The 12,219-nt window shown below is 40.7% G+C and overlaps 1 long non-coding RNA gene across 7 annotated transcripts in view; it reads right to left on the minus strand.

The window, feature by feature from the left end:
- LOC144006189 (uncharacterized) overlaps positions 1-12,219 on the minus strand; it is a 45,439-nt gene that overhangs the window by 31,519 nt on the left and 1,701 nt on the right. For 6 of the 7 annotated variants that reach the window (XR_013279751.1, XR_013279754.1, XR_013279749.1 and 3 more), the window contains exons 3-4: positions 12,052-12,171; positions 193-313 (exon numbers count right to left, since the gene is read on the minus strand). This is a non-coding gene — a long non-coding RNA (uncharacterized LOC144006189). The remainder of the gene's footprint in view (positions 1-192; positions 314-12,051; positions 12,172-12,219) is intronic. The other variant, XR_013279750.1, reaches the window with a different exon arrangement.

Raw genomic sequence — 12,219 nt, forward strand, 5'->3', positions numbered from 1 at the left:
AACGCGAGAGGCGGCGGTACCAGCGGCGAATAGTGACGTGGCCCATAAATCCCTCGCAGAAGAAGAAGAGAAGCTCGCGTCCAGATGTGAAGCGGCGCTAGTGAATGCGGGGGACAGATTTATGGGCTCCCCCTTTTTTAATGAGCTAACATCCTTTTTGCTCGTGAGACGTTTCAAGAAGGACAAACTCACCTTGCCGCCGCTTCTTCCGCATGCTCAAAAAAATCTTCTTCTGCCGGGCCGGCACTCCCCCAGGGAGGATGTCGGATTTTGACCATTTTTCTCCTTCCTGACGTCAACCGAGCAACAGCTGCTAGAAAAAAAAAAGGAGTGCAGAATACTTGAATGGCAACATAAACACAGCCAAGTGATATACAAGAGGTAGCTCTTGAAAAATGCTGAGGAAAGCGCTTTTGCTGAGAAAGAGCTGGCGAAAATGCTAACAGGCTAGCTTGAACGCAAAAGGCACTACACACACCAAGGTGAAATTTTTGAAATGTTTGTGTCAGTTGCACAACCGGTCAGTAGCGTCCGGCTAGCTATCTGTTGGCCTATCATTTTTTTTTTTTTTTCAATGATAGAAAATGACAGTATTTGTAGTAATTGGCTAAAGGCTACTTCCTGGTTGTGAGAGGATGACGACGTAAGAAGGGAGAGTAACAATTCTTATTGAGGGGACGGCGGAAATGAAATGGTTCCATCATGATGCCAAGGAAAACAAAAAATAACATCCTCTCACAAAAGTGTGATGTTGTTTGGGAAAAATGCTAACAACGTGGCTATTTCTTAAACATTTGTTTCATTCTTATGTCCATGCTAGTATCCATTTAGCTGAGTTCCTGATTAGCGCAGGATGATGTACTATGACAGGACTAGGGGTGTTAAAAAAAAAATCGATTCGGCGATATATCGCGATACTACATCGCGCGATTCTCGAATCGATTCAATAATAGGCAAAATCGATTTTTTTTTAATTTTTTTATTTTATTTTATTTTATTTTTTTAGGATTCACACCTTAAGCATGGAAGAATGTTATATGAACGGAACATTAAGCCTTAATATTTTATTTTAATGCTGTTTAAACATGAAACAGATTACAACCTCTATAAGACTGAAATTTCAGATAAATAAATAATACATTTTCATATAAATCTTACACTCTACAAGCTTACTGATTAGTATTTTCTAAATTTGAATGAAAAAAAATCGCAACAATCGACTTATAAATTCGTATCGGGATTAATCGGTATCGAATCGAATCGTGACCTGTGAATCGTGATACGAATCGAATCGTCAGGTACGAGGCAATTCACACCCCTAGACAGGACTGTACCATTTTTTTTTACATAAAGAAAGCACGCTAGCTAGTTGTTAGCTTAAAGCAACGTCCTACTATCACCAAGAATGACGCAAGACAGGACTATACTGTTTGTGATTCTGAGGCATTTTAAACAGAAATGTTTTTTAATAAATTTTGGTTTGCTCATACACTTAAATTCCACTAACAAAAGTTAAAGACTTCATTTTTAAACATACCTGTAACACAAAAGCAAAAAAAAAGATGAAAGATTATGCTATATGATTGCCAGAAGAAAAAAATATTGCTAAATGCTGCATTTCAGTTTGTTATCTAGCTGGCTACAACCTGGTTAACAGAATGGTGCAAGATGATGGCACTTTTTTTTTTTATCCTGGCAGGGACATAAATGATTTCCTCGTAACATTGTGAAAAAACTCTTTCAATAAAAGTTGCAGAAAAAAAAAAATGTTGCAGCATTTACTAGCCAAAAGCTACTTCCTGATTTGGGAAAATGGGGAACTGTACCAATTTTTATTTTGTGATGGGGGATTCTGTCATAACTCAAAAATCAAAAACTTCACTTAACAAGATTGATTGAAAATAAAATAGTGCTTGTCCTATCATTTATCAGCTTATCAACTTCCTAGCTTGGATTCACTTTTACACGATTCTGGGGGATTTTTGGCTACGAAGCTTAGCATTGTATTCGTCCTCTGGCATGTTTTCATTTCATTTCACTGACTTTTGGAACTCTTTGGATTTAATGAGTGTCCGCTTTATCCAGCAGCTCGCCTTATCGCTTTTGAAGCCGTCACTATTCCGACAAGAAATCTACAGGTCTGATTGGTCTAAAAGCTGACGGCCTGCTCTTATTTCGGGGGGGCTGATGCCGTGGGCGGCCATTTATGAGCTGTTAACATGACTGAAAGACGCTTTTAAAGGCACAGGAGGTAACAGAGGATTTGTGTGGCAGGCCCTCACCTGGAACACAGACCGCTTTTAAATTGACGCCGGACCCACCCTGAAGGGCGGCGGCCGGTCGATGGGGGGGGTCACCGACAACTGCCCCTGCTCATTAGACCCAGTCCCACCACTTTCGGGACCCCTCAAAAGATGGGAACATTAAATGAATGGGTACAAGGGTGGAGGTCAGCAGTTAAGCGACAAATCCAAAAAGTACTACATTTACAGGCTTTGCCTCGGACCAATACCCAAGGATGGGAACATTAAATGGGCAATGAGGATGGACGTGTACGGTGTACCCATGGGTGGGTATTATGAATAGGTACCTGTGGGAAATGGTGGTGGATGGGGGGTAACGCAGCCATCACCGCGCCTGATAGCGACAGGAGTCAAAATTGAATTTCCGCGGCCGTGATGTAATCCGTCCGCCGGGGTCAACCCCGAATGTTGTGATCTACAAATGCGGGGCGTCGTTTATCGCAGGTAGGGCAGGGGGGAGTCTGCCCGATGACAAGTTTCCTACCTTAACCCAGCTGCTCCGAGCTGCCAGCTGATTTAGGACTAACCACCCCCCCGCCATCGCCGCCCCGGTATGTAAACCATGTGCTGCAGGAATGTATAAGCAAGCCGTAAAAATGGGATTCGCCAGCGAGACGGACAAGACGGATTATGCCGTAAAACAAAAACAAGGTGCTCTACGGGCCTGGGTTGTTTTGGGGGAGTTCGTGGGGAGGGGGGGGGTTACCTTCCCACATGGTGTGGAGGACTAGAGGGGGTATGGGCGTGGTAATTGTGTATTTTAAAAAAAGCCCAAAATGGATTACAAGTTGGATAATGTACGACCCTCGCGAGGGAGCTGAGGAACGTCAGCTGGCTCGCCTTCACGTTACCTCACGCCATATATGATTTATTTTTTTTATGTATTCATTATAATGAATTTCATGGGATTATATCATTTTTTCATTTATTAAATAATCAATGGAAAACATAGCTTTATTTGTAGTTTTTATACCAATTTGTGTGTATATACTGTATTGTATGTTGATTTTATGTCTTATTTTTTTTCTTATGAATATAACTTTCTTATAAATATATAATATAATTTATTTAAAGTTTGTACTTTCTCCCCAGTAAGAGAATGAGGTCTGGTACGCAAATGTAATATTTTGTGCTATTTTTTTTCCCCTCCCTTTTATATTGATGTTGAAATAAGTTTGTTTTTGACGTGTTGGCAAATGTGACTTGAAAGGCAACATTAGTGTGGACGAGTAAGGGATGTGGTTTGTGCGTGAACGTCCATTTATCTTGCTTTGCGGCTCGCTTGAAACCAGACCATCGCTCAAATGTCAACCAAAAAAAAAAAAAAAAAAGATTGTGGATGAAAGCGGACACTTGAAGCACAAGTTCGATGTCGCCGCTCAAATTTAGCCGATGGATTTTTGATGTTGATAAAGGACGTGCGCTAAACGTTGACATATCAAACAAAGCCCTCGTGATGATGTCACACGGATGCTTCTTGTAATAATCGCGCCGATAATCAGATCAAGACGTACAATGTTCCGCCTAAGCCCATAATCTCCTTTTAATCATTTAAAGGCTCCTAAAACTGTTTGCTTTAATGTTTGATGGATCTTGCCGGAATTGGACGACAATTTAGGAACTTTTGAAGAACCAAGCATTTCTTTGGGAGCTTTTTGTTCCGTTTTCAAGAAAACAGTTCATCAAACATCATAAAATTTGATTGGTCCAGCTCAACTGTCAACAGTGCTCTATGTCATTTCTGCTGAGTTATGAATTTTTTTTTTCTCGTCATCTAGACGGTTTTAGTGTGTTTATGGGTTGAGAACATGATTACCATTTCAAATATGTCTGTGATTAAAATTTATATGGAAGACAAAAATCACACCAAAAAAAGCTGTGTTGTTTTTTTAATGAATTAAAAAAATATATTTTATTCAAAATAAAACAACTATTAGTTCAACTCAACTATCGTAATTTTGATTTTAATTGTATGTTTTCACTGTTTAACATGTCCCGCATATCTTCCGTGAGAACGTCATTTTGTGTGAAGCTTGCGGATGATTTACTACATTTTTTTTTTGCCTCCTCCCAACTGACGTCATTCAGGTGCGTGTCACGGACGGAAGGAATGCGCCTTTTCCGGTTATTGGGAGTCGGGCTTTCATTCATTGGACTTGGCGACAGGAAGCACCAGCGCGACTCCCTCGCGTGCCAAAATGCCAAAATTACCGCTTGTCATGCTGCATCGCACCGACACTCCGCAGCCTTGTGTGTCCGCATGGCTCCACGAGGGGGAGGGGAGGGGGGGTGGGGGTGGATTCATAATTCATATGCTCAGATTTGCACCTTGTGTGAAAATGTGATGCGAAAAAGTGGCTTTTCTTTCTTGACATGGCATCTAATGCACAACTGAGGTCATGTGTTATAAGAAGGCCTGCCATAAAAATAAATCCCAAGGGGCAAAAAGTGGAGGGGGGGTGGTAGAAAGAAAAGAGGAGGAGGAGGAGGAGGAGGAAGGGCGGCAACAACAGGAGGCGTCTGTTTTTCCTCAGCGGACAAACGGCCCAGCGAAGTAGACACGCAAAAGCCGGCGGAATGAGAAAATGGTGCGCGGGGTAGCCGCATCGCGCCTCCGACCCGCTCCCAGAAGCCTTCGCGCACACACGCACGTTTTTCGTCAACTCTATTCCGAGAGAACAGCCGCATTGGGTCAAATATAACACAATTGGGTCAAATATAACACAATTGAGGTCAAAAAGGGACCGACTAGCTACTTTTTGGGTTGTTTTGTACCAAGCAACATTTTTTTTTTATTGCTTTGTACAAACCCAACTTTTTGGGATAAATAAATAAACCAAAAATTTAAGTCAGTCCCTTTTTGACCCAACGATTTTAAAAGTGTGCGTACAAGTATGCACTATATGCAGGTGTGAATGGCCACCTTACAAAAGTAATCAATACCATAACAGCAGATATGAATGTGATTAAAAGGCAGCAATATTAGTCATCAATCAGCAGTTCTGGAAAGGGTAATGGGACTAACAACGTTATCAATTTAACCAACTTTTTGGGTTATAATATTTGACTCAAAAAGTTGGGTCAAATGAATAACGCAGAAAACAACCCAATTTTGTGGGGGGTGTTGAGTACAGAACAACCCAATGTTTGGGGGTGTTAATAAACAAGCCAATCTTTTAAGGTTTTGTACAAAACATCCCAAATTTTTTGGGTTGTTCATTATTCATTTCGTGTTAAGTTTGGAGAGTCCCCTTTTCGACCCAAATTGTTATTGTTTTTTTTTACCCAAGTGTTTTAAAACTGTTGGGTCAAAAGTAACCCAGCGCTGTGTCCAAAAGGGACTGAGCTGGGTTATTTATACCCAATGTATTGAGTTGATTTGACCCAGCATGTTGTGTGAAATTTATAAAAACTATACGCATAGGACTTACGATGAATTAAAGGTTAACAGGATGATGTTGTTAAAATAAAATAAAAAATAAAAAATAAAAAACCCCGTCAAAAATGGCGACTGGCGTCTGCCCTTCAACCCGGCCGAACCTAATCTTCAACCCAAAATGCTGAGTCACAATAATCTGGGTGAAAAGTAACCCAATATGCTCAAAATCCACATTTGCCGAGCGAGAGGGTTAGAAAAACAAGCTAGCATTTTTCGTATGTGCAGCATATAGTGTTAACATATGCTGATTCATATCGGCTTATACTTATGTACTGTAAAGCTGCCATTTCCATCTACTTATTGGAGTGTTTACTCCTGAAGTGTAATTTCCACATTCATTGCTGCTTCTGTAGCGTTCTTCCACCTGCTTTCTTTTAGCTGCATTTCGCAAACACTCCACAACAGTCCATTTGTTTCCGAGCCAGACACGACAACATACCCCGACACCAAGTCATCCTCGTGGACGACGTTTGATGATGTCATTGCTATGGAGATGGGGGGTGGAGTTTTTTTCATTTTTTTTTTTTCCAGTGAGTCCGCTGGCACCAGCGGGGCTTAGCCCAGATTGACCCCCAGCCTCTCATCTCTGCTTTCTCACATGAATGAGTGACCTGCGCAGCCACAAAGCACTCGCCTCAGATTTATGTGGACGGCGGCGGAATGGCAAAACTCCGCCGCGTCCGATCTCAGGTGTAATTTAAAGGAGTCGCTCTTATCTTTACAAGTATTTTAACCTAGAAATCCATGCTAATTTATATACAAGCTTATCAGTGCTACGTTTCTTCCCACGCTCTACGATTACATCTGCTCGGAAAACGCGCGACAGCTTTGCTACTTGGCAAAGGCTTTTTTTTTTTTTTTAATGAATAAACAAAGTAGTTGAGCAAGATAAGATGCTATGACTTGAAACAAACCAAATAAACTCAGTCAATTGTGAGATTTGTGATTTTCATAGTACTGCACAGTCTGCACAGCGACTGCTACCGCTAAGCTAAATCTTCCTTTCTGCATGTTTCCGCTCATGTGTGAGCCAAAGTTAAAAACAGCAGAAGGTGCGAAAACAACATGCGGGCTGGGCGGCTGCTTCACACGCCAGCGACGGCATCTTTGGGCTGATACCACAAAGGTCATTGCGCCAACCATGGCCGCGATAAGTATCCAATCAGAGGCGGCGCTGGCCGTGATAAGCATCCAATCGGCATTCCGCGGGGGCCGATCGGACGCTATCACCGTCGCTGCCAGGCTATTTTTAGACGCTGATAGATAGGGAGGGCCGAGTTCCAACTCAAGCTGGGACACAAAGCGGGGAATCAGTCAGGAGACGTTAACAGGGCAGGATTTTTTCATTTTATTTTGCTGTTCAATGTTGGATGTTCTTCATTTTAACACAGTTCCAGGCAGACTTCTGTGAAAAGTGTACTTCAGCAGCCAAGCAGTTAATTACAGCAATAAACGGCTATGTGTCAATCTTAGGTTAGCTTAGCATTTAGCATGACTTCCTCGTCTCTCCCTGTAGTCTCTCGTCAGATTCACCACCATGCAGGTAATGATTACTGATTCAGGAGCGAGTCTGCAGCGTGTTTAGTTGGACGAGTAGCCAATCGAAGCTAGTTACTTAATAATGTAGCTAACTAAAGCCAGCTACTTGTTAGCCACTGTAGCTGGTACGGCGTAAATAGCACTGAGGTCGCCTCGACCAACCCTGCGAAGCTTTTTGGGCGGTTCAATTATCGGAAGAACTTTAAGTTTGCTATTTTCACTTTTGGTATTCAATGTGTTTTGATGAGGTGCAAAATGCTAGGTCTTGGCTCGCAAAACGCTTATTTCGAGCCTTGAGATGAGGACTAGTGCGCTGCGTTTTAAACCATGGTATTTTTTAAACTAACAAACCTTCAGCTTATTCGAGTAGGTAGCACCAAAAAACAGACATTTGCAACATATCATTACAAGTGATTCAAGAGAAAAAAGTAGCCAAGTGAAGCTAGCTTAAAAAAGTAGCCAACCGAAGCTAGCTACTGTAGCTGGTACGGTGTAAATAGCACTAAGGTTGCCTTGACCAACCCAGCAAAGCTTTCTGGGACTGTCTCGGCGATTCAATTACAGTATTGGAAGAACATAAAAATTTTGTTATATTCAGTTTTGCTATTCAATGTGTTTTGATGAGGCACAAAATGCTACTTTTGGCTCGCAAAACGCTTATTTCGAGCCTTGAGATGAAGACTAGTGAGCTGCGTTTTGGATCATGGTATTATTTTTGAAACTAGGTAGTAGGTAGCACCAAAAACTTGACATTTGCAAGTAGGGTGGCCACTTCCATAAGGTCCAAAAAAGAAAAAAAAAAAAAGAAAAAAAAAAAAAGACATATTTTGAAAAATTAATGTTCCCTCATTGTAACAGTTTTCACAGTCTTGCTGTTTCGCGGATTTTTTTGTAGTGCAATTTTGCATGCATTTTTTTTTTTTTTTTTTACAGTAATGGACCTATTAATTTATGAAGGTTTGAACATTGAGAATGTTTAAATGAGAGAAATGTGAGAAAATGTAAATGCCTCAATTCTAAAAATGTATAAACTGTGTGGTGAAGGGTTTTAGAGCCTAAATAAATGTAAAACATAACACTAACTATTACGCGGATTTCATTTATTGCAGGTATCTTTCGGAACCTAACCCCAGCGGAAAACAAGGGAACACTGTACATCAGACTCGTAGTTTATTTTCATCAACAATAAAGTTTTGCACGGTTTAGTCTTCAATAATGACGCACCTGCTGCTCGCCTCTTGCTTTTATGCTTTTCCGTCCCCGTGTGACCTTCTATGACTGCTTTGCCCTGACTGCTCACGTCCATATCACACCGGAAAAGCGTGCAGAATCCGTGAAACGAGTCTCGACTGCTTTTGGCCAGGAAATTGTGCTCTTTCGTCCATTCCATATTAAAAGATGCCCGGCGTTTTGGCATTTTTTTTTTTTTTTTTGGCTAGTGCTGCCTTTTCGCTGCCGTCAAATAAGACGGCGAGGAAATGTTGGGTCACAAACTCAACCTCAGCTCATTTTCTTTAAAAAGGATAAACCAGCGTCCTACTTAGGGTTGCGCAGAACACATAACTGAAAATTAGGACTGTCCTGTCGAATTCAGGACGCCTGGCCACCCTATTTGCAACATATCATTATCAAGAGTAAGCTAACCAAGCAATAATTGTTAGCTTGTGTGGCCAAACAAAAGACCTCAAACTAATGTTCCACAACCAAAAAAAAATAAAAATCACCTTGCAGGTAAAACTAATGGCCTGATGGCACATCTGTGACCCATTGGTGGCTTTAATGAGGCTGGCTGGCGACGTGTGGAGAGAATGAATGAACAAGCGGGACCACTTTAACTAGCCGCCGCCACCATTAGGGGCCATTATGTTGGGCCAAAGCACAATGACCTCCAGAGTGTTGCTGCATTTCTTCCTGATTGGATAAATAGTCTTTAGGAAGGGCGGCATCCGACTTGTACACGGCCAACGACCTCTTTGGTTTATTTTGCTGTTGCGGTGAACGGAAGAATAATGAGGCAAAGTACACTAAAGATCCCATTTTATCCACAGTTTAGAGCTTATTGCATGCCCAAAAAGTAATATCACATTTTTTCCCCCGACAATAGCAAATCTTTATGGCAAGTCTGGCAGCTAGTACATTAAATTACATCATGCTAAATTCCAAGAATACTTTCACTTTGTTACTTAGGTTTGAGTGGAGACAAAAGCAAAGCGTAACATAAGATAACCCAAGACAACTATAAAAGTAAATCCCTGCACCTGAAACCATTTCAAGTGAAATGCATCCTGAACGTAACCTGAACCTCAAAACCCCGATGGAACCTTTGGAGGAGTTCTTCTGTGCATGAAGAACGTCAAGGAATTCTTAGCTTCATTTTGTTTTTTGTTTTTTTACATTTACATTTCTGGATTTCATCCAAAAAATGTTTTTTTAAACCTTGAACAGAGCTTTTTGACCATCCTTCTGACTTGAAAACGGCCATAATGACCCGAATAGGTCCGCTTCAACACAAAAATTAATGTGCTTTAGCCATGGCTTTTTGAGACTTTTTGTGGGTCTTACCCGAAGATACACACTTCAACTAAAAGTACTTGTTGTACAAAGTCAAACCCACTTTAGGGGGTTGATTTTGTTCCCCCTAAAAATTCTGGGGCATTACTGACCTGGAAGTGGCCAGGGTGACCCACAAATGGTAGGCGTCCTGTATCTTTTTGTGCATGGGTTCTTTGGAGACAAATTTGGAGACAAAACCACCAAATTTCATGTGGCTCAGTGAAACTGGCTTAGGGGACTGACATTTCAAAGAAGATTTCATGGCACTGCCAATTTGGAAATGACCAAAAAGGCCCAAAAATTGCAGGCTTCGTGTGACTTTTCTTTTTTTTTGGGAGGCTTCTTGTATCGTTTTGTGCAAGAGTTCCTGGGACATTTTTGGGATTCTACTAATGATAGACAAGTCAAGATTCCATGGTGCTGCCAACCTGGAAGTCACCCAAAAAAGGCCCAACAATTGCAGGATTCTTGTGTCTTTTCCAGGTATGACTTCTTGAGAATTTTTTGTGGGTCTGCTCAAGCAAGACGCCAAATTCCATTTTGGTAATTGTAACTGGCTTTGGTGGCTGATTTTAAAATAAATTAAAAAAAAAATAATAATAATCTAAATTCCAATACAGTACTGACCTTGAAATGGCCAAAATGTCCCACCTTCCTGTACATTTATGGAAAATCCGCTTCTTGAGAGACTTTTTTGTGGGTCTACTAATGATTGACAAGTCTACCAAATTTCATGGTGCTCAGTGAAACTGTGTCTGGGGGCTGAATTTACACAAAAGATGCTGTGGGTTATGGTTAGGGTTAAGATTAGGGTCAGGCCGACGTAAAAATGGCCAAAAAGACAAAAAAAATTGAGTTTTGAATATGGGAAAGCCCTCAAAAAGGCGACAAAGCAATTTCAAGAGGGCCTTTCCCCCGCCGTGCCCTAATAGCAACATTTGTGAGCACACGTGCAGAAAGGCAAAAATGCTTTTAGGGATGTGGCGGGGTCCCTGACGCGTCTCCACCTGGAGGCTTGCTCGGGGTCAAGCCTTAACGTTGCTGTTTTGACTGTCAGCCTGGCTGCAATCCTCGCGGGCTCGTCTGACACAGAGCAGCCACCCCCTGTTAAAGCCGCTGCTGTGAAATCATTAGAGCCCTGGCCCGCCCGGTGGTCCGCCCGCCGTACCGCGGGCACGCAAGATGTTCTACGCGAGGACCCACAAGCAACGCATCAAAAATTCCATGTGTTCTTTTTTCTGTTCTTCAAGATGATTTTCTAAAAATCATTCAGTTGTGTAGTCACAATAATAATAATAATAATAATAATAATAATACTTCTTAGTAGTAGAAAATATAAACAATAGCGGACTGTATCGAATTAAAGATGTGCATGAGTAAGGTATTCAAATGTAAATATTGAACACGTGGATGTTACAATGAAGTGCAAAACTACTTGCAAGTCTCGGATTTTTGAGAGTTTATTGATTTTTTTTCAAGTCAAACTTTTGTTTAACCTTAAATGATTTCCATTTTTTATCATAGTATTTGAAATGGCTTCGCTATATGTCAAAACTTAGTTCTTAAATTTCAAGTGAACAAAGAAATTAGATTTTTTTTTAATGGAAAAACATTTGGGTAATTTTTAGATTGATTGTGTACTTTTTTTTTTTAATTCATGAACTTTTATGGAGGCAAGCAAAATTTTGGCAGTTTTAAATTTAGGCGAATGTTTACAGTACACAATATAAATTAAATATTCCATATGATTTTCTTTTTTCCGCAATGGTATGTAACTTTTATATACATCCAATTTTTGAGTTTTTATAAATCAAAACAAAACAAAGAAATTGTATTTTGTTGTTTATGGAATCAAACTTTTTTTGTTTTGCTTTTTAGATGAAAATATTCAATACATTGTTACAAACTGGCAATTATCTACTTCCTTTTTATTTTATATTGGAACCATTTTTTGAGGCCAAATGCAGCGCACTACTTGACTGCAACCTGCAGAGGCGCTGTTGAGTCACCCTGCACTAATTTGCCACCTAAAGAAGAAAATTGAACAAGTAAAATGGGGAAAAAAAACAAATAATACAGAAATTGAATTACTCGAGTAATTCATTTGCAAGTCATTTTGGAGTTAAAATCGAACAGTGAGAAAAATAGCAGTAACGTCAAGTTTGACATTCCAGCTAATGACCACAAATAAAGCTTAAAAAAAAAAACCTTACTTACAGGCCAGGTGTCACGATGCGTCTTTTCTCCATTTCTTCAGTGTCACCTTCCTGCGGCATTCCAGACGTCCGCCTCTTATCTTTATTGGCTGCGGACGGGCAGAATTACAGCGGTCGGGTCCTGCAGGATCAGAGAAAAGTCCTTATCAACGGCCTGCGGGATGAAATA

This window comes from Festucalex cinctus, chromosome 18 (genome assembly GCF_051991245.1).
Source record: "Festucalex cinctus isolate MCC-2025b chromosome 18, RoL_Fcin_1.0, whole genome shotgun sequence".
Taxonomy (NCBI): domain Eukaryota; kingdom Metazoa; phylum Chordata; class Actinopteri; order Syngnathiformes; family Syngnathidae; genus Festucalex; species Festucalex cinctus.